The sequence below is a fragment of the Calliphora vicina genome, chromosome X, assembly GCF_958450345.1.
Source record: "Calliphora vicina chromosome X, idCalVici1.1, whole genome shotgun sequence".
Classification (NCBI taxonomy): domain Eukaryota; kingdom Metazoa; phylum Arthropoda; class Insecta; order Diptera; family Calliphoridae; genus Calliphora; species Calliphora vicina.
In genome coordinates this window covers 4491964-4514083 of record NC_088785.1, presented here as the reverse complement: position 1 = coordinate 4514083, position 22120 = coordinate 4491964, and the positions used below count along the sequence as shown (strand labels likewise).

Here is a 22120-nt window from a genome sequence, read left to right as displayed (position 1 = left end):
AAAATTATGAGTGATAATGGTACTCCATCAGTTGATGCTTTGAGTTTTGGATGGTACTCCACCAGATTAACGATATGATGATGCTTTACTAGTTCACGATTTGAGTTTTAAATGCTACTCCACAAATATCGACATAAATTATCCATATTGTATAACTCATAAACCATTACACTGTGTCTACAACTAACATGAAATGCTTAACATTAACACTAACATAATGTTAGTGTTAGGTATAGACACATCATGTTAGCGTTTTTGTCATGTTTTAACATGGCTGTTAACAACTTTAACAACTCTTTCATAACATGAAGTGACGTTTAAGCTTCACAGCAGGCATTTTGTTACCTTTCATTTACAACACGATTTCACAAATACACAACTCTAAAATCACAAAGAAATAAAACACACTCAAGATTTTTTAGAATTTGCTTCGCTGACAATCAAAAAATAATGAAATATCTTAACATTGACATGAGTAATATATTGCACCATAAACATACTAAAAATTTAATATGAAGTCTAAGGCCCTAATTTTGTAAATCACGCCACCAAAATGATATTTATAAGCATAGCAAAAACAAAATTTCACACATTTCAAAAATTTGTTTTTGTTTTATATACAAATTCTGAACCAAACAAGCGCACCAAAATTCAAGCGTTGATTTGCCTTTAATAATTTGAAAATTTTGTACATAAAACAAAAACAAATTTTTAAAATGTGTGATATTTTTTTTTCCTATGCACATAACCCAGAACAACAGCAGAGTGATTGCTGATTACTTTAGGTGGAGAACGACGTTCATCACAAATACAAAATTTTCAACGCGAGAAGATCTATGAAAAACTGATGTGTATTTTGCTTATATTTTGTGTTGAATGATTTTTTCACTAATTTCTTTGTTTTTTTACTTTTGGTACTTATATAAATATAACTGAAGAGCCGACTGATGTTACATTCGTGAAATTAGTTGTAGTTTTTTAAGGTAATACTCGTCCTTGAGTTGAGTATTAATTAATAAATTACCGTGACTTCGGTCGCCGGTTCTTACCGTGATTCCGGTTTGCCTGTTCTTACCGTGACTTCGGTCGCCTGTTCTTACCGCGACGTCGGTCGCCTGTTCTTACCGTGGCTTCGGTCGCCGGTTCTTACCGTGACTTCGGTCGCCGGTTCTTACCGTGACTCCGGTCGCCTGTTCTTACCGTGACTTCGGTCGCCTGTTCTTACCGTGACTTCGGTCGCCTGTTCTTACCGTGACTTCGGTCGCCGGTTCTTACCGTGACTTCGGTCGCCTGTTCTCGTAGCATAAGCAAGCATTGTATTATTTAGAATTTAGACATTAAGAGTTAAATATTGCCGAACCTGCGTTAAGCCGATCTTGAATCTAAAGCCGAAAATCCGAGTAACCGATGGCTAAAACCCGAACCAGCCGAAATCTAATTTAGCCGATAGCCAAAACCCGAACCACCCGAAAACCGAATCCAGAACCTGAAAACGAGATCCTGGTTGCCGAACCGACCAACGTATCTTATCGTAGCTATTTTCATAGAATCTTTTTATAATTGTATTTTAAACCAAGAATAAAATTCAATAAAGAGATTTACTTATTTTAACCCCAAGAAAGGGTAAATAATAGTCTTATTACTAAAAGTTTGTGGACCCGTAAGTAAACCCTGGACACGACTAAGTTACTTCAGCCGACGACAAAACCACGTTACACAATATTTATAGCCACAATTGACAAGTTTGATTGCGTGAATAAAATTTTCGATGTGTAGATGGCATTTGTAATATACTGTAATCCGTTTCGTAAATTTGATTTATTGAGCAATTATTGCTAACCAATAAGCTGTCGGTTCAGTTGTCATTAATGTCAAATTTATTGGCGTTTTCTTTTCTGGCATATATAATGCCTTTATTCTGCCTTTTAATCTTTTCTAAATGCCTTTATTCTGCCTTTTTGCGTTCTTTTCTAAAAAAAAATGTAGTTTGGTAAGGGTATAACGTGTTCTCTTCAAATAATGTTGCTCTAAAACCTCGAATATATGCTACACGTTTCATCCTCAATTTTTTCAAAGGCTTATAAATCAGAACTTTTTCAACAGCAAAATGTATAGTTTTACAACATTTAGAAGGTACATAAAAGAAAATTGCATAATTGGTAATAGTTTTTGTTCTATTGTGATCTTTAATAAATGGTACAAAATATGTTGGCAACATTTTGTGTCAGAATATATATTGTGCTTTGCAATATATATTGCTACGTGGAGATGGTTATATGGATACTTTTTTCCAAAGTTGTATAAAAATCGATAAATTAGTTGAACAAAAATAAAACTTTAAATCTGGCAACAATGATTTTGTGAGTTTCAAGGCGTATTTAACAAGGTGACAGCAGTGGCCAAGGTGCCATCGGCAGCACAGCTGATTATAGAAATAGCACGCACAAATGTCAAACTACATATATAAAAAATATCCGTCCGTAGGCCCGTATGTCAAACTCTATATATAAAAAATAAGTGAATTCGCCTGTATTTATTTCAATTCGCCACTGCTGTCACCTTGTTAAATACGCCTTGGCAGTGGCGAATTGAAATAAATAGAGGCGAATTCACTTATTTTTTATGTATAGAGTTTGACATACGGGCGAATATTTTTTATATATGTAGTTTGACATTTGTGCGAGCTATTTCTATAATCAGCTGTGCTGCCGATGGCACCTTCTTAAATGCACCTTGGTGAGTTTATTGGAAACATTTTTAACAAACACTACCCAATGCGAATTTATACAAGGTGGAGTCCAGGGCACACTAAAAAAGGTGACTGCGATGAAACAGCTGATTATTTTTTTATTCAGTTTGAACTGTCAATTCACTTGTGGTTGTTGTGGCGAAAAATACAACAAACCCAAAAGCAAAAACAACAACAGGCAACTTTGACAGTTCACCTACTTTTTAACAAAAACAAAGTACCTGTTGTTTTTGTATTGTTGTATTTGTTGTAGTGATGCAGTCACCTTTCTTAGTGTGCCCTGCTGGAGTCAGTCAAACAGCTGATAACTTTTTTTTCGCTTTTTGGTTCTAACCAAGGTGCATTTAATAAGGTGCCATCGGCAGCACAGCTGATTATAGAAATAGCTCGCACAAATGTCAAACTACATATATAAAAAATATTCGCCCGTACGCCCGTATGTCAAACTCTATATATAAAAAATAAGTGAATTCGCCTGTATTTATTTCAATTCGCCCTGCTGTCACCTTGTTAAATACGCCTCGGTTCTAACAATTGTCAAAGCTTGTGTTTGTAGAACTGACACCACCTTGTATTAATTCGCCTTGACACTACCCAAGTCGAATTTATTAAAGGTGGCGTCAGTCAAACAGCTGATAACCTTTTTTCGCTTTTTGGTTCTAATAATTGTCAAAGCTTGTTTTTATATTTAAACATGTACATATTCTAAGCTTATTAACAAAATATTTATTTTTTACATAAACAAGTAAAGCCCTGATTATTCAATTATCTACACCATATTAAGTTTAAATACTTATTTGTTTAATTTTTCATTTTAGTTTTTTGACATTTGTTAAGAAAAATGGTTGTTTTTTGTAGAACTGCCACCACCTTGTTTTAATTCTCATTGATACTGCCATATCAACACAAAGTCAAAGTTAATCGCAATATGTTACACTTACCAATAATATAAACAAAAGACAGTTCTGAGAGAAAGAGTGAAGCATAAAAATTAGATATTTTTGTCTCGGGACAGCTCTGTATACTTTGTGATATCAATTTAAATAGAATAAATGTAAAAACTACATCGAAAAAGTATTGGAAGATTATAATTACGTGTATACACTATCCCAATTTAAATAAAACGCAAATAATGATAATACGCGTGTTAAGTGTCGGTAGTTATTTAATTAATTTATTTGCTTGAACAATATTTGTTAAACAATAATTGTCGACCTCCTGAAATAAAGTGCACTAAAAAGTATTTCTAATCTGGCAACTCAGTGTGGACTTGCAAACAAAAACAGCAGCCATTTTGTAGCTTGTTGGTTTTTGTAATAACAAAGCAGATATTCGTGGAAAGAAGTGTTTTTAAATTATATTAAAAAAATAAATAAATTAAAAATGTTTACAAACTTTAAAAAGCAATTAGTTTAATATTATTTTAAAAGTTTATTGAGAGTGAAAACGTAAGTGGTTCGAAATCTTGAAAATATAAAACCGAAAATATCTCTGAATTAGTGTAACTTTGTGTGTATTGAATAAAACCTGATTTTGGTACCACCTATAGTTTAAAATATATACATATTCGAAAATAAAATAATTAAAGTTTGGGGTATATGTATATCTTATACCTTTTATGTATTCTTAATAAATTGCATTCAAATAATAATAATAATATGTTTCGGAAAAAACATTCATATTATTAAAGGGTGGGTGAAAATGCAAGAAATGTATGTATTGGACAATTTTTCAAAGCAATGATATCGTGAAAATGCATTGTCAATGGATAAAATGCAAAGAGGAAAAATGTGAGCTTAAGGTAATATGTATGTACATCTTTGTGTATATATGAATACTATAAATATATATGTACATATATATATTTATATACTATGTACATATTCATATAAATAAGTATGTAAATTATATACATACATGTATATTAAAAGTTTTAATTAAATATTTGCTTTCTGTAATGAATATTTGTTACGAATAAATTTTGTTACAAATAAAAATAAACTGTCGAATATTAGATAAATAGTTATGAAAATACTCTAATAGTTTATGAGATTTACTAGTATTTGTATTAAACTTAAAATGTTGACTAACTAGTAAATTTTGAATGTTTTTTGTTATTTGTTGGTCTAGCATACATAATTATGATTGATTTTGAATAGAAATTTGATTTTGTGCAATACATTCAGAAGTTGAAAATAAAATTCGTGAGTTCTTTATTCCCTAACGGTATAGACCGGTGTTCTTCGAAGACTGTAACTTAAAATGACCATATTTATTCCCTAATAAGGCATAATTGATTGCCTAGATCGTATCTATATCTCCTAGTTCATTGTTAAATCTATCCCCTGGCCATTTTTGTCTGAGAAACTGTAATCTAGGACAGTTACACAAGACGTGTTCTACAGTCTCTAGATCATCAAAATCCTCGCACATCCTTGTTTGTCACTATCCCATTTACCAGTGAAGGCTTCAATTGTGCCTTGAACGTTTGTCTCTACTATTAAAGAGCTGATATTTCCCTAGATACTCTGATAAAATCAGATCAAAGCCTAGATACTTGGCTCCTACTGATAATATCATATCAATGTCGCGGAACGCCGTATATTTTTAATAAGTTAAAAATCCTGAGTGAGTGCTAACTCTGTTTTCATTGGATTTACACACCTGCATGATTTTTCACTGATTGTTGAAAGATACCCTTTATCAGAATCACAACATCATCCTGTCTCCACCCTCTAGGCAGTAGCAGTTTCTGTGAATGAATTATCTTTTCATTGAATACAGTTGTGGTAAAAATTTGATTGTATAAATAATTTTACACATGTCTTTATATTCAAATGAAAGAAATAACTCAAGACTAAGATATCACAAATTAAAAATTATTTATTCGAGAAAAATATTCGGTAAAAAAATAGCATAGTTAGGGGTAGGGGTAGTGCACAAAATGTTGATTGAAATCAGCATTGCACTATCACTCAATAAAATTGCAAAAAATTTAGTTTGCACTATTTTTTATCAGATTTATTGATAATGATAACCAGCATTAAAAAAATAGTGATAATTTTTTCACTATCACTAAACGCAGATTTAGTGCAAAAATCTGCACTACAATTAATTAGTGCAAAATTTTAACCTGCAATCAAAAAAAAGCTGCATTTAACATTTTATCACAACATTTTCAAAAATGAGTGGTAATGAAATTGTTGAATCCAATTTCGAAAAATAAAAATTTTAAATATTTTTTGGTTTTTTTAATGAAGTATTAAGTTTTAAATTAGTGCACAGAAATAAACTTAAACCATTTTGACCAGAAAAATTTAGTGCACAATTTGAAGTTGTACTCAAATTAGTGCAGAAAAAAAGTTGCAATAAACTGATGATTGCTATTTTTTAAATCAACTAATTTAATTTTGATTGCAAAATGTTTGCCATTTGTGACAAGTATAGAGGAGCGTGTCAACGCTAGCGATTGTAAGATAATGACACTCATTGGAAATACTCCCTCGTAGATGCAGTGCTTTCGTCAAATGCTCATCAAATACGATCATCTCAACATATGGGAAGCATGTTGAGATAAACCGACTGAATTGAGATGACATTTTGCATCAGATGAGTATTAGAACATCAAATCCAAATTTGCAACTGAGCGAGGAAATTTACAACGAGGCTTTGATATTAATTGAGGACATATGATTGATGATGTCAAAAAAGGTATTATCTGAGTTAGGCATGACAGCTCCTAATCGTCCGATGCATTTAATCAAGAGTTGCGACGCGAAAAACAATATGATTGCGATGCCTTAAGGGAATCAGTTCAAACAAACGTTCCATTGTTGAATCGTCAACAAAAATATGCGTACGACACTTTTATGAAAGTTGTGAAAGATGGAACTGGAAGGAGTTAACTGGAAGGATACGCTAGCAGAATGATATTGCACTTGCTTCAACAGGAATTGCAGCTACGTTGTTGGAAGGCGGTCGAACTGCTCATTCAGCACTCAAGTTGCCATTGAATATGCAAATCAATGAAAATCCAACATGCAACATATCCAAGAAGAGTGCGATGAACAAAGTTTTGCTGCAAGCAATCTGATCTTTTGGGATGAGTGTACAATGGTGTATAAAAAGTCCTTGGTGGTATTAGAAAAAACGGTGCAATATTTACTAAACAATCAAAGCGGGTTTTGAGGTGCGATGATTTTGTTGGCAAGTGATTTTGGGCAAACATTGCCAGTGATTCCACGGTCAACACAAGCCGATGAACTTAATGCATTTTTGAAGTCGTCCGTTTTGTGGAAACACGTCAAGAAACTCAAATTGACTGTGAACATGCATATCGAGCTGCAGAACGATCAATCTGGAGAAGTATTTTCCAAACAATTACGAAAAGACTTCTGCGAGACCTAACTAGCAATAAGTTATTAACCATGTTAAAATAATGAGTTAAAATACTGTTGTGTAAGTACATTGATTTTGTGAATCTTTAAGATTCCATCACTATATAAATAGTGATAAAAAATAAATAATAAAAATAAATTTAACTCAATTTGTAGTAGATTTGAATTAACAAAAATTTAATCATTTAAAGTTTGAATAAATTCTGTTGTTAACTTCAAAGAATTAGATGTGGTGAATGTATTTATGAGATGAAAGGCTGACATTTTTTAATTACGGATTAAGATTTTTGTGAATTAAATTTCCAGATTCCCGGGAATCAAAAAAGGTCGCGAAATTAAGAACCCTAAAACATTATTTTTGAATTTTATTTAATAAAATTCAGTAACTTGGTTATAGACGGTTACAAATTTCTACTTAAGAATAGTATTGAATAAAGTTTTTCAAATGAAATATGGCCTGATATGGAATTTTGTAAAAATGTACTAATAATCCCAAAATATACTCCTCTTGTTAAAAGTAAATTTAATGACTTACAATGTTAATAAATAAACGCGATAGTCGTTAATTATTTTATAAATATTGGTGTCTTGTAAAATGAAGACAACATAGCATAAATCACTCATGCTGTGTTATATTATCACAAGTGTATGACTTAATAATATTTAATTAACACACAAATATGGATATAATTGTATATATTTTCTTATGGCACAATATTCCGATTATGTTTATTAATTATTATTGTCATATACAGTATTTACATTCTAACTACCTATTTTCGTATTATTATTATTGAAGGTTTTTATAAGCAAATTTTCCTTCTCCATGCATTTAAATACTACAAATGCCCCTTAGAAATTTAAATTAAATAATATTTTTGAAAAGAGAAATCCTATTTTCGTATTCCAAATGACAAAATTTTTCTGTATATTATAATAAAAAACACTAAAATTTGTATACCCTCCATTGGTAAGTAAATTGGATTTTAGTAGTTTCTGTAATTCTGTATTTTTAAAATACTCATATTTATCTTATATACCCTTTACCTTATACTTCAAAATACAAATTTTAAATATTTTTAGGTAAACAAAATCTCATTTTGTTACATATTAAACATAAAATAAAAGGCAGAACAAATTTTTGGATTTGCTTTATTAGTTTTATTTTTATTCCATAAGAAGTACACAAAATAGAAACATGTACTCATGTGTGCTCCCCACTGTAGGTCAAAAATTGGTAAAAAATCGAGGTTGTCCTGGGTTTTTCCTCATATCTCAGCCATTTGTGGACCGATTTTGCTGATTTTAACCCTTAAATGCATGATTTTTACTTTTATTTCTCTATAAAGTATCAAGTATTTAGTTGATTTTTATTTATTATATTTCCTTTAGCTTTAGTTTGATTAAGAATTTCTTTAGCTGTAACTTTTCGTACTCCATTTGATTTTTCGGAATTAGAATCTGAATTAGTATCAAGCTTATATTCGTCTAAAATTAAGTGGAACTGGAATGTAGACAATTGGCAACAATATGCATTAAAGGGTTAAATAGGAAACTTCTCGAAAGCATGTCTGACAGAATTATTGAATATTTGGATCCCGAAGATATCTGGGGTCTTCAGAAAATTGATTTCAACAGACAGACATGGCTTAATCGAATCCGCTATAAGGATCCATAATATATACTTTATATGGTCGGAAAATTATATTGTGGAAATTACAAACGGAGTGACAAACTTATATATACCCTTCTCACGAAGGTGAAGGGCATAAACACGTGTTTTTGAATGATAATTTTTATTCATATAGGTTTGGGGTATGTTTGAATTACATTTGATTTGAAAATATATGCAATGAATCCTTTGGAGATCTATTTAAATTTCGATTGAAAGATCGATGTTCAGGTAACCAATTAATATAAACACATTTTTTGTGTCATCATTTTCAAATAATGATAACCATTGACCATGGAAGCGTGGATTTTCAAGGTTAATGCCGCCAACAAGCGAATGGGATCCGTGGTATCAAAACTTTCCTTTCCGTTATATTATATGAGGAACCGCAGAACAAAAGGTACTTTTTCGCATTTTTTTCAAAAATTGTTTTTTTTTGGTATTTTTATAATATTTGGTTTGAAATCTTCTAGAAGCAATGAAGTTAGCAAAATTTTTTTAATTTGTTTTACTAAGTACTACACTAGTAAAAACGAAAAAAAAATATTTAATTTCAATGTGTAATTTGTTTATATATTAGATCAGGATTAAAAACATTCATTTAAAATATTATCGTTAAAAAGAAACGCATAAAAACAAACATTTTAATTTTGTTTTTAACAAAACGTACTTTTTTTTCTTGAACAAAAGGTTCTTTTTCCGATATTAAAATGGTTTTATATCAAACATCCTTAACAGTTAATGTGGTGACTTATGGCAGTTAGATGTATCTATTGATAAGCAAGAAACTTGTTACTATTTCCAGGTTCATGCAGTTTTTTAAGGGGGCGAAATAAATAAAACTCAATTTCCCAAAAAATTTAAATGAGCGAAAGGTACTTTTGTTCAGCAGCTCCTCATATATGACGATATTCAGCAGGTTTTTTACCGCAAGTCGGGTGCCATTACAAAGATGTGGTTGGTTTATGTTTCGTAACATTATGATTACCGATCCGACTTTCAGTTGGAGGTTGTGAGGCGGTAATAAGGGTAATTCCAGTAAGTTTAAAAACTCGGTTGGATAGTTGATGACATCATCTTGACAAACAACGGAATCCAGCTATTTGTACGCCATCAATTCTACAGCAATTTCACTTTGAATCTTAAAATTCAATTCGTCGACATCAATGTTTCTCGCTGCCACTAAACTAAGCACGTTTGCTCAACCAATCATGATTTTTGCAATTTTATGTAATGTTTGGAAACACCTTTTGAATGAGTTAGGATTTTGATTCGATGTGCTGGCAGAAAGCGCCGGGAAATTGAATGCAGACGGTTGAAATATCAACCGGGATTTGCATTACAAAAGGTTTATAAACCAATTATAGGAAAATGTTCATATAGTTGTATTCATAAACGATTAATAAATTAAAATACCTTTGATAAACAATTGTTAAGTGTACAAATTTTAAAGTTGGTTCGACCCTACTTTAAATCTACTTTAAGGAATTCGTTTTACTTTTTATCTTAAAAAAGAGGATTTTAAAGATAAATTTGGAATAATAGACGATACTATTGCAATTGCTAAGCACAATTTCCACTCCGCTGGCGAATAAGTTCCATTTTAATAGTATATGATTTTGTATGATATTCCTCCGGCACTGAGTTACATGAGTGAGGTTGATTGGCATTTTTGTCATTTACTTTTAACCTGCAACGCCATATAGTAATAAAATGTGTAAAAATTGTGGAAGAAGGTCCACACAATCTAATATACCCACTCCGGAATTAAAGCTACGCGTTTCCACATAGAAATTCATTAAATTTTGTTAAAATTTAACAAAATGTCAATAAAAATAAATTAATAAAACAAATTATAAAACTGATGTTTATTTTATCACAGAATATTCGTCATTCGAATACTTTTAATAATAATTGAAATAAACTATATAAAAATGTTTGTATATTAATACATTTTAGCTTAATATAAATTTACTAGAAACAAATATATATTTTTAAAAATTAGTTATCTTCAAAAATGTATTATTACTAAAAACAATCAATGAAAAAAAGAAAATTAACGAATATTGTAGCAATCACTGCTGCTACAAAAACAACGAAAAAGGGAAAATAAATTAAGCTGACAATGCTTAAACAAAAATCAGTAAATTAGTAATTGTGCCTGTAACAAACGTTTATGAATACAATACATTTATAAATGGGTTTTAAAGTTAAACGGTCTAATTCATAATAAAATCTTATTGTAGATTTAAAGCACAAATTTGTTAACAAACACTTTAGCTTTATAAACCTTTAATAAAAGTATTCTATTCATAAACGTTTGATAAATGCACAATAACTAATGCACTGTTTTTTGTCTAAGCTGGCAATGCTTCTCAGTCATTTCCCCTTTTTTGTTGTTGTTGTTGTAGCAGCATGAACAATTTACAATAATCAATCTGGATGTTCTGGTGGTTCTGCATGTTGTTCAAGACCAAGAAATTGAGCTACTTCAACAGGATGAGTCCATAAATCCATTGGACTGAGTGAAGTAGGGTTGGCTGAACAGTTAAATATGTGGAGGGTGTCATGAGGACCCTGACCACATGCTGGGCATAAGTTAAGGACGGCACGGTCTATGCGAGACCAAAAGGCATTAAGCCTGTTGCTCCATCCTGATCTAAGTTGTGCCAGAACGACTCTTGTTCCACGCGGCAGAACCTTCTCGGCGTCTGCTATCGGTGGTGGGCGACCTCCAAGTACGACATTCATACGGTATCCTGCTACCGTGGAATTGATGGCGTCTCTGTGAATGTCGTTCAAAGCTGTCATATACGAGCGGCGATCAAATGGATCCTGCACATACCTCTGTATGTTCTCCTCGTATTTCCGAAGGTCCTGTCTGACATGCCTCGGGGGAGATTCCAACTGTGTGATGTTGAAGTTTGGATGACTCCTCCGATGACATCCCAGAAGGAACTGTTGCGTCAACATGACGTTGTGTTCCTTGACCGGTAGAACCTTGGTTTCCTCGTGAAGGTGGTGTTCGGAGGTTATTTGAAGGCAGCCTGTGACGGTCCTTAAGGCTGCGTTTTGACAGCTTTGAATATTTCTCCACTGGGTATCACTCAACGAAGGTGACCACACTGGAGCAGCATAGTTGACCACTGACCGGCCAATCGTTTTGTAGGTAGCAAGCAAGGTTTCTTTGTCCATACCCCAAGTACTGCCGGCTAGTGCTTTGAGGACCTTGTTCCTATTTCGCAGTTTATGCGTGATTGCAGTGGCGTGTGCTGAGGAGGTAAAAAGGCTATCAAAAGTGACACCCAAGATTTTCGGGTGGTTCACTGTCGGAATTTGTACGCCGTCGACCATGATGCCTAAATTCAGTTTTACCTCCTTCGTCCAGGTGGTGAAGAGTGTTGCTGATGACTTCGTTGGTGATAACTGCAGGTTACGTGCAGTGAAGAAATTGTGGATTTCATTGAGATAACCATTTACCATACCGCAAAGCTCATCAACGTTGTGACCTGTTGCCAATATAGTACAGTCGTCCGCATACGAGATTATCTCTACGCCCTGTGGGGGCACTGGGAGTTTAGAGAGGTAGAAGTTAAACAGGAGTGGCGACAGGACCCCGCCCTGAGGGACTCCTTGTTTAACTCTACGGTGTTTTGAGCATTTGTCTCTAAACTCCACGAACGACTGCCTGCCACTCAGATAGTTCACTATCCATCTCTTCGTGTTGTTGGGCATTGTGGACTGCAGGATGTCCTGGAAGAGTGTGGCGTGACTGACAGTGTCGAAGGCTTTCGACAGGTCAAGTGCCACTAGGATAGTTCGTTCACAAGGCCTCTGCTGGTTTAAGCCCTGTGAGATCTGAGTGACTATGGCGGATAATGCTGTGGTGGTACTGTGCATTTTACGGAATCCATGCTGGTGACGAGCAGCTGGTAGTTGACGGGTCAGCTGGGGGAGGAGAAGAGCTTCGAGTGTCTTCGCTACAGGTGACAGGAGGGAAATCGGCCTGTACGATTGTCCCTCACTCGCGATTTTCCCAGGTTTTAACAATGGGATCACTCGACCCATTTTCCAGACATCGGGTATTGTTAAGCTCCTCACTGACAGATTAAAAACCATTGTCAGGTACTCGACTCCCCGCTCGCCTAGGTGTTTTAGCATCAGCATGGATATCCCATCAGGTCCTATTGCCTTTGAAGGCTTAGCTGTGTTGATGGCTTCTGCAACTTCAGTTGGCGTGTAAAGTTGTGGTGTGTCCGAGACTGGAAGATCGTGTAGTTTGCGGACAATACTTCTTTTCGCCTTGTCTCTCTCGGGGTGCTCAATGAATTGTCGGCAAAAAGCTCGCGCGCACCGTTTAGGGTCGGATATGGTGGTATCTGCAAACTTAATCGCGACCCTATCATCCTTCTTAGTCGGATTGGAGAGAGACCGAACTGTGGACCACAACTTGCCAACTCCAGAACTTAAGTTGCAGTTCTTCAAATGATCCAACCATTTGTTTCGCTTGTCCTCATTTACCAACCTGCTGATATCGCGGTTCAGCTGGGCGATCCTAGGGTCGTCAGGGTTGGTACTTCGGATGTCATCACGCTCATCTGCGAGTCCCGCTGCTTCTGCTGGGAAGTGCGGTCGCACTACGGATATTCTACCAGCGGGAATGAAGCGAGCGGCTGCTGCTGTGATGGTTTCGCGAAACTTCCTCTCTGCTTTGTGTACGTTGGAGGGAATCGGTAGACCATTGAAGATGCGGTCGGTAAATTCTCTGAAGCCGTGCCAGTCTGCTTTCTTTTGGTTGATGTAAGTTCGGCATTCAGAGACGATGAAATCGTTGGGTCTATCCAGACAAACGATTATGGGTAAATGGTCTGATCCTAGAGAAATAACTGCACGCCAGGTTGTGCAGTTAATCAGACCAGGACTCGCTATGGTGATGTCTGGCGAACTTGCGCAATTACCCATAATCCGTGTGGGGGCATCATCATTTAGTGTGCAGAAGGTGGATTCGTCAATCTGTTCCGCCAGTGACGCTCCTCTCTGGTCTTCCCCAAGACTTGAGTGCCAGAGCTGATGGTGAGCGTTAAAATCCCCTAGGACCAAACGAGTATCACCATCTAGTAAGGTCCTAATGTCGGGATGGTAGCCTGTTGGACAACTGGCTACTGGCGGAATGTAGACATTATAGAGCTCCAACTCCGTATCTCCCGATCTGACCGCAATACCCTGAACTTCAAGATATTGGTCTCTAGAATTCAGATCGAGAGAAAGAGCCCTATACTGCACGGTATTGTGTATAATAAACGCGATGCCTCCACCGTTGCCTCTGGTGCGGTCTTTTCGGAGAACGTTGTATCCGTTGCAACTTTGCAGACTGGAATTACTCGTAAGTTTTGTCTCCTGGACCGCAGCGACCACGATGTTGTGTTGGCGCATAAATCTGGTTATCTCAGTTATTTTCCCTTGGAGGCCATTGCAGTTGAACTGCAATATGGATATCACCCCAGGTCTACGGACTGCAATCGATGGTGTGAGCGGCGATGGTTGTTGCTGCTGCTGTTGTTGTATTTGCTGCTGTTGTTGTGATTGCGGTGGGGAGGGTGGAGGTGTGGCGTAGGATGACGACGATGATGCCGAAGACGCCGATGAACTACGTCCCTGGCAGCATGGGGCAACGTAATTCTCCGACCACTCCCTTTCATGATTTAGTCCGGAACAATTCCTAAGGTGACACCAGCCCAAACAAGAGTTGCACCTTAATTGTGTTGACATGTGGTGCAGTCGGTTCTGGCAAACCGTGCAGAACCATGGTCCGGGATTTACTTCAATTCCGGCACGGACCAGTAGGATGCGGAGCAGCAATGCCGGAAGGTGCAGCTCCGTGATTAAAAATTGTAAAGTTGTTGTTGCTGGGTTGACAGCCCTTGGCCGATTGAGCTCGGGTCATTCCGGTGCGTAGAACCGGCTGTCGTGGGAACGTTTTTGTTGTTAGTGTTGCTTGTCATTTGGATAAAATATTCATTAATTCTCTTTTTTTTTCATTGTTTGTTTTTAGTAATAATACATTTTTGATGATAAAAACTAATTTTTAGAGAAAATAATCTATATTTGATTCCAGTAAATTTATATTAAGCTAAAATGTATTAATATACAAACGTTTTTAAATATTTTATTACCATTACTATTAAAAGATATGGAAGATTTTTTTATTTTTATCATGTTACATGTGCTGATGTCATCTATCAAAACACTATAAATAGTTGATTATTTTTTGTGTTAAGCATTATTTATATTTATAATTTATATTTTTGTTAATAAAACATTTTATTAAGTAGAAATTTATAACCGATTATGGCCAATAAGCTAGGTTGTTGAAAAAACAATAAATAAATAAAAAAAAAAATAAAAAAGTATTCGAATGACGAATATTCTGTAATAAAATAAACATCACTGTTTTATAATTTGTTTTATTGATTTATTTTTATTGACATTTTGTTACATTTTAACAAATTTTAATGAATTTCTATGTGGAAACGCGTAGCTTTAATTCCGGAGTGGATATATTAGATTCTGTGGATCTTCTTCCACAATGTTTATACATTGTATTATTACATGGCGTTACAGGTTAATAGAAAATTACGAAAATGTCTATAAAACTCACTTGCGGACCTCATGAAGCTCACTGCCGGAGGAATATGAAACAAAATCATATATTATTAAAGTGTGATTTATTCCCCGACGGAGTTAAAATTATGTTTAGCAATTGCAATAGTATCGTCTATTATTGCAAATTTATAAACAATTAACTTTAAAATTCGCTTTTTTCCAGATAAAATGGAAAATAATACCTTAAATTAGTTTTAAAGTAGTGTCGAACCTACAATAAATATTTCAAATTTATGAATGGTTTATAACAGACTTAGAGCTAGTTTCTTACTTGTCAGTTAAACTCAGCTTAACACGCTGTTATATTAATCCTGAAACATATTTTGCCGGAATTTAACCAATGATTGTGTTTCTCACTAGTGGATTAATTTTGTTAGCATTACCATACTTTTCAGTCAAATCACATGTTTATTCTTCAAATTTTTTCATATAAATATGGCAATTCTATACATTTTATAAGAAAAAGCAACCGCGTTACATAACTTTTTTTGTAAATTTTAACTTTCTAAAAGAAAAAGCGACATAAAAGTATATAAAATGTATATTAAAAATTATATTGATGTTAATAAAGCAAATAAAAACAAAGAGCTGCTGTGCTGAATTGTTTATTTTATTTTCCATCTGTTTGTGCTTTGGCATTTTATACTTAGGTTTAACTCACCAATGATGCTCAGTTAAACCTAGATTATATAGCATATAAACAATAAGTGAGAAACACAATTTTTAGTTTAATTTAGGTTTAAGCGAAGAATGTAGATTATCTCTATCCCAGAAACTAGCTCTTATAACACTATTAAACGTTTATGAATACTGTTTTTCAATTTTTTTCTTATTAACGACTTATAAAGCTGCTTTAAGTTATTATGAATTAGACCAAAGTGTTTGTTAACAAAATTGTGTTTTAAATCTACAATAAGGTTTTTTTATGCATATATCCGTTTTTATTCACCATTTTACACTCATCCCAAACGATCAGTTTGCTTAATGCAAAACATGACCGTTTTTTCGAACTGATTCCCGCAAGGCATCGCAATCATATTGTTTTTCCAATTAAAATAAAGAAATACTTTTTTCGATTGATTTGCTGTAATACAGTAATTTTGACTTACCTGCACAATCAACTTTGCACGATATTTTGTGCAGGTAAGTTAAAAATGCAGTTAACCTCAATGCACTTACCTGCTCATTGATGCTGGTAAGTACATTTACAGTTTACTGCCCAAAAAAGCAGCTAACGGCAAATAATTTACACGAAGCTTTGTGATTTTTCCGTCTAAAAATAACGTCAAATTGATATTATAGCTACTTTTAAAATTATTAAGAAGTGTACAACATATTTTTTCATTCAAAACCGTATTTTTCTTATTTGTTTTGATTTATTTGTTTTGATTTTATAGCTTCCAAAAGTATTATGCACTTATCTTAAATGTGCAGGTATGAACAATACACTAAAATTAACGAATTTATATGGAGTTTGGTAAATAAATATACAAAACACAAGTTTTGTGCACTTATATGCAAAATGCTTTTAAGTGAAAGGCAGGTAATTCAAAACTACTGTATCATAATTTCGTTCATTGGAATGCTCTATGATAAACGACATATTTTGTTTTGTTGTCTGGCGCGTAAACAAATAATGCAGAAGTTGATCCTAGAAGCATTGTTAACTGTCATTGCGAATGCAAGCCGTACCGGAAACTGCTAGCGTTTAAAATCGAACGGCATGTCGGTCGGAACCATTGGGATCTGTGGTATCAAAACGTCTTCTCATTTGTACTTTCCTATAAATATTGTTGCCTCGATGACGTTATTCATCAGGTTTTTTACCGCAAGTCGGTAATTAATGGATTCCACCGAATGAATATTAAATTTCAATTCGTCGACATCAATGTTATTTGCAGCCAATATAGAACGTTCGCTAAACCAATCATGATTTTTGTAATTTTGTGCAATTTTGTGAGTTCGGATTTTGTTTGGAAAATACTTCTCGTTATGCAGCTCGACACACATGTTCACAGTCAATTTGGGTTTCTTGGCTTATTTCTACGAAACGGACGACTTCATATATGCATTAAGTACATCGGCTGGCGTTGATCGTGGAATCACTGTCAATGTTTGCCGAACAACAGATTCAACAGTAGAACGTCATGCCTATCTCAGATAATACCTAGTTCGACATCATCACCCACATGTCCTCAATTAATATCAAAGCCCTGTTGTAAATTTCCTCGCTCAGTTGCAAATTTGGATTTGATGTTCTATGTTATTCGAAATTGTTTTTTAATTTTGTTCCAAATTTTTTTTTAATTTTTCATAACAAAAATGCTTTTAAATTTATTAGTGAAAAAAATTGATGAAAAATAATTCGTGTTAAAAAATATTTTTACCGATTTTGACAAAAAAAAAAGGCCAAAAATCGAGGTTGTCCCGGTTTTTCCTTATATCTTAGCCATTTGTGGGACGATTTTCTCGATTTTAAATAGTAAGCGAGCCGGAATTCCCGATATATTGATGTATCAATCATGTTTGTAAGTTATTTGGAGGCTACAGAAAGTTGATATCTATAACGATCCAGAATAAATATGAAAAATGTAGAAATTACAAACGGAATGACAAACTTATATATTCCCTTGCCATTCATGTTGAAGGGTATATAAAAATAATATTATGATGAAATTTTAGTTTATAAAATTTGTTTAAAAAATTAATTTTTTTTTGGCAAATAAAGATAATTTAATTTTGGAAAGTAGAAAAAGACTTTGTTCTTTGTAAAAAAAAAATTCTTCAATCAAATAAATTTAAATTTTTAATTTTGATTTTTCCTATACATACATTTCCATTATTATTATTTAGACTTGCCCTGATCATAAATGATCACACACCTAAAAGACAACGGACTACCAGTATTATCAAAATCAACACTGAAATCCACGTCCTCATAAGCTACATTCACACAATGGGCATTAATATCATCATCATATTCACACTGAAACTCATTGTCACCACTAAAACCCTTTAAAATACAATTTTGTATAATAGTTTCTTCCTACTTTCGTATAACAGTTTTTACTGTTACGATTCCGACAATATACTCTGCAGTTACCATCAGACCTAGATCTCAAAAATGTTGACTAGGCTCTATTCCTAAGAGATACAGCCAAAACTATGTTGTTAGACTTCTTCCTATTGTCAATCCCACTAGAAATCCTTTTACGAACAATTGGAACGAAATCAAACAAGGATCCAGCAAGTGAACTTAAAAGGCACCACACAAAATCCACATCACCGGAACCAAAAAGAGATATCGAATAGGATTTTATTGGAATATAATATATATAATAATATATAAATTTTGTTCAAAAACCTCTATGTAATTTAAACTTGTTCTATCTTCTTCAATCTATATATATCAGTTGAGAACTGCTGGGCCAATTTGGAAATTTTTTTTTAAACATTCGTCATGGTCCACCTTAGGTTTTTACGAAAAGAAAATTTGACAACGCCAACTTTTACGCCCACTTTTTCGATTTATCTAAAATCGTAAAACGGCTGCACCGATTTGGCTATTTTTTTAATGTTTGTTGTATTCTAATTTTTGTTTTTACTGAAAGAAAAATTGAGCATCGGACGATTGGGAGATGTCATGCTTATCTCAGATAATACCTTGCTCGACATCATCAAGCACATGTCTTAAATTATTATCAAAGCACTGTTGTAAATTTCCTCGATCAGTTGGAAATTTGGATTTGATGTTCTAATGCGCATGTAATGCAAAATATCAAATCAGTCGGTTTGAATGGGAAGCATGTTTCTTTCCCTAAAAACCTTATTCGTGACCTATACAGTTAAACTTGTACATCAAATTACCCGACGAATTAATGAACATGGGCGTATATGTGGACGTGGACAATTTAGATTTCTGTAAAAATCTTTTGTGGACTATTGCGAACGATTTTAGATAAATCAAAGAAAAGTGGGCGTGGTCAATTTTTCTTTCAGTAAAAACAAAAATTAGAATACAACAAACATTAAAAAAAATAGCCAAATCGGTGCAGCCGTTTTACGATTTTAGATAAATCGAAAAAGTGGGCGTAAAAGTTGGCGTTGTCAAATTTTCTTTTCGTAAAAACCTAAGGTGGACCATGACGAATGTTTAAAAAAAAATTTCCAAATTGGCCCAGCAGTTCTCAACTGATATATATAGATTGAAGAAGATAGAACAAGTTTAAATTACATAGAGGTTTTTGAACAAAATTTATATATTATTATATATATTATATTCCAATAAAATCCTATTCGATATCTCTTTTTGGTTCCGGTGATGTGGATTTTGTGTGGTGCCTTTTAAGTTCACTTGCTGGATCCTTGTTTGATTTCGTTCCAATTGTTCGTAAAAGAATTTCTAGTGGGATTGACAATAGGAAGAAGTCTAACAACATAGTTTTGGCTGTATCTCTTAGGAATAGAGCCTAGTCAACATTTTTGAGATCTAGGTCTGATGGTAACTGCAGAGTATATTGTCGGAATCGTAACAGTAAAAACTGTTATACGAAAGTAGGAAGAAACTATTATACAAAATTGTATTTTAAAGGGTTTTAGTGGTGACAATGAGTTTCAGTGTGAATATGATGATGATATTAATGCCCATTGTGTGAATGTAGCTCATGAGGACGTGGATTTCAGTGTTGATTTTGATAATACTGGTAGTCCGTTGTCCTTTAGGTGTGTGATCATTTATGATCAGGGCAAGTCTAAATAATAATAATGGAAATGTATGTATAGGAAAAATCAAAATTAAAAATTTAAATTTATTTGATTGAAGATTTTTTTTTTACAAAGAAAAAAGTCTTTTTCTACTTTCCAAAATTAAATGATCTTTATTTGCCAAAAAAATTTAATTTTTTAAACAAATTTTATAAACAAAAATTTCATCATAATATTATTTTTATATACCCTTCAACATGAATGGCAAGGGAATATATAAGTTTGTCATTCCGTTTGTAATTTCTACATTTTTCATATTTATTCTGGATCGTTATAGATATCAACTTTCTGTAGCCTCCAAATAACTTACAAACATGATTGATACATCAATATATCGGGAATTCCGGCTCGCTTACTATTTAAAATCGAGAAAATCGGCCCACAAATGGCTAAGATATAAGGAAAAACCGGGACAACCTCGATTTTTGACCTTTTTTTTTTGTCAAAATCGGTAAAAATATTTTTTAACACGAATTATTTTTCATCAAACTATTTTTTTGGTCATCAATTTTTTTCACTAATAAATTTAAAAGCATTTTTGTTTTGAAAAATTAAAAAAAAAAATTTGGAACAAAATTAAAAAACAATTTCGAATAACATAGAACATCAAATCCAAATTTGCAACTGAGCGAGGAAATTTACAACAGGGCTTTGATATTAATTGAGGACATGGGGTGATGATGTCGAACTAGGTATTATCTGAGATAGGCATGACGTTCTACTGTTGAATCTGTTGTTCGGCAAACATTGACAGTGATTCCACGATCAACGCCAGCCGATGTACTTAATGCATATATGAAGTCGTCCGTTTCGTAGAAATAAGCCAAGAAACCCAAATTGACTGTGAACATGTGTGTCGAGCTGCATAACGAGAAGTATTTTCCAAACAAAATCCGAACTCACAAAATTGCACAAAATTACAAAAATCATGATTGGTTTAGCGAACGTTCTATATTGGCTGCAAATAACATTGATGTCGACGAATTGAAATTTAATATTCATTCGGTGGAATCCATTAATTACCGACTTGCGGTAAAAAACCTGATGAATAACGTCATCGAGGCAACAATATTTATAGGAAAGTACAAATGAGAAGACGTTTTGATACCACAGATCCCAATGGTTCCGACCGACATGCCGTTCGATTTTAAACGCTAGCAGTTTCCGGTACGGCTTGCATTCGCAATGACAGTTAACAATGCTTCTAGGATCAACTTCTGCATTATTTGTTTACGCGCCAGACAACAAAACAAAATATGTCGTTTATCATAGAGCATTCCAATGAACGAAATTATGATACAGTAGTTTTGAATTACCTGCCTTTCACTTAAGAGCATTTTGCATATAAGTGCACAAAACTTGTGTTTTGTATATTTATTTACCAAACTCCATATAAATTCGTTAATTTTAGTGTATTGTTCATACCTGCACATTTAAGATAAGTGCATAATACTTTTGGAAGCTATAAAATCAAAACAAATAAGAAAAATACGGTTTTGAATGAAAAAATATGTTGTACACTTCTTAATAATTTTAAAAGTAGCTATAATATCAATTTGACGTTATTTTTAGACGGAAAAATCACAAAGCTTCGTGTAAATTATTTGCCGTTAGCTGCTTTTTTGGGCAGTAAACTGTAAATGTACTTACCAGCATCAATGAGCAGGTAAGTGCATTGAGGCTAACTGCATTTTTAACTTACCTGCACAAAATATCGTGCAAAGTTGATTGTGCAGGTAAGTCAAAATTACTGTATTACAGCAAATCAATCGAAAAAAGTATTTCTTTATTTTAATTGGTTACTTGAACAAGCATAGGGTTAGAATTAGAATCGCAAATGAGAGTAAAAATTTTTACACTCGCATTTTTTACAAG

General features: G+C 33.6%; 1 protein-coding gene across 3 annotated transcripts in view; it reads left to right on the top strand.

The window, feature by feature from the left end:
• The first annotated feature begins 4010 nt into the window (after positions 1–4010).
• Positions 4011–22120, top strand: part of LOC135962854 (uncharacterized) — a 42489-nt gene continuing 24379 nt past the window's right edge. Inside the window, exons 1-2 of one of the 3 annotated variants that reach the window (XM_065514760.1) lie at positions 4011–4197; positions 4440–4550. The gene's annotated coding sequence lies outside the window, so the exon portion shown is untranslated. Of the gene's footprint in view, positions 4198–4439; positions 4558–22120 lie in introns of those variants that run through there. The other 2 variants (XM_065514759.1, XM_065514761.1) reach the window with 2 other exon arrangements.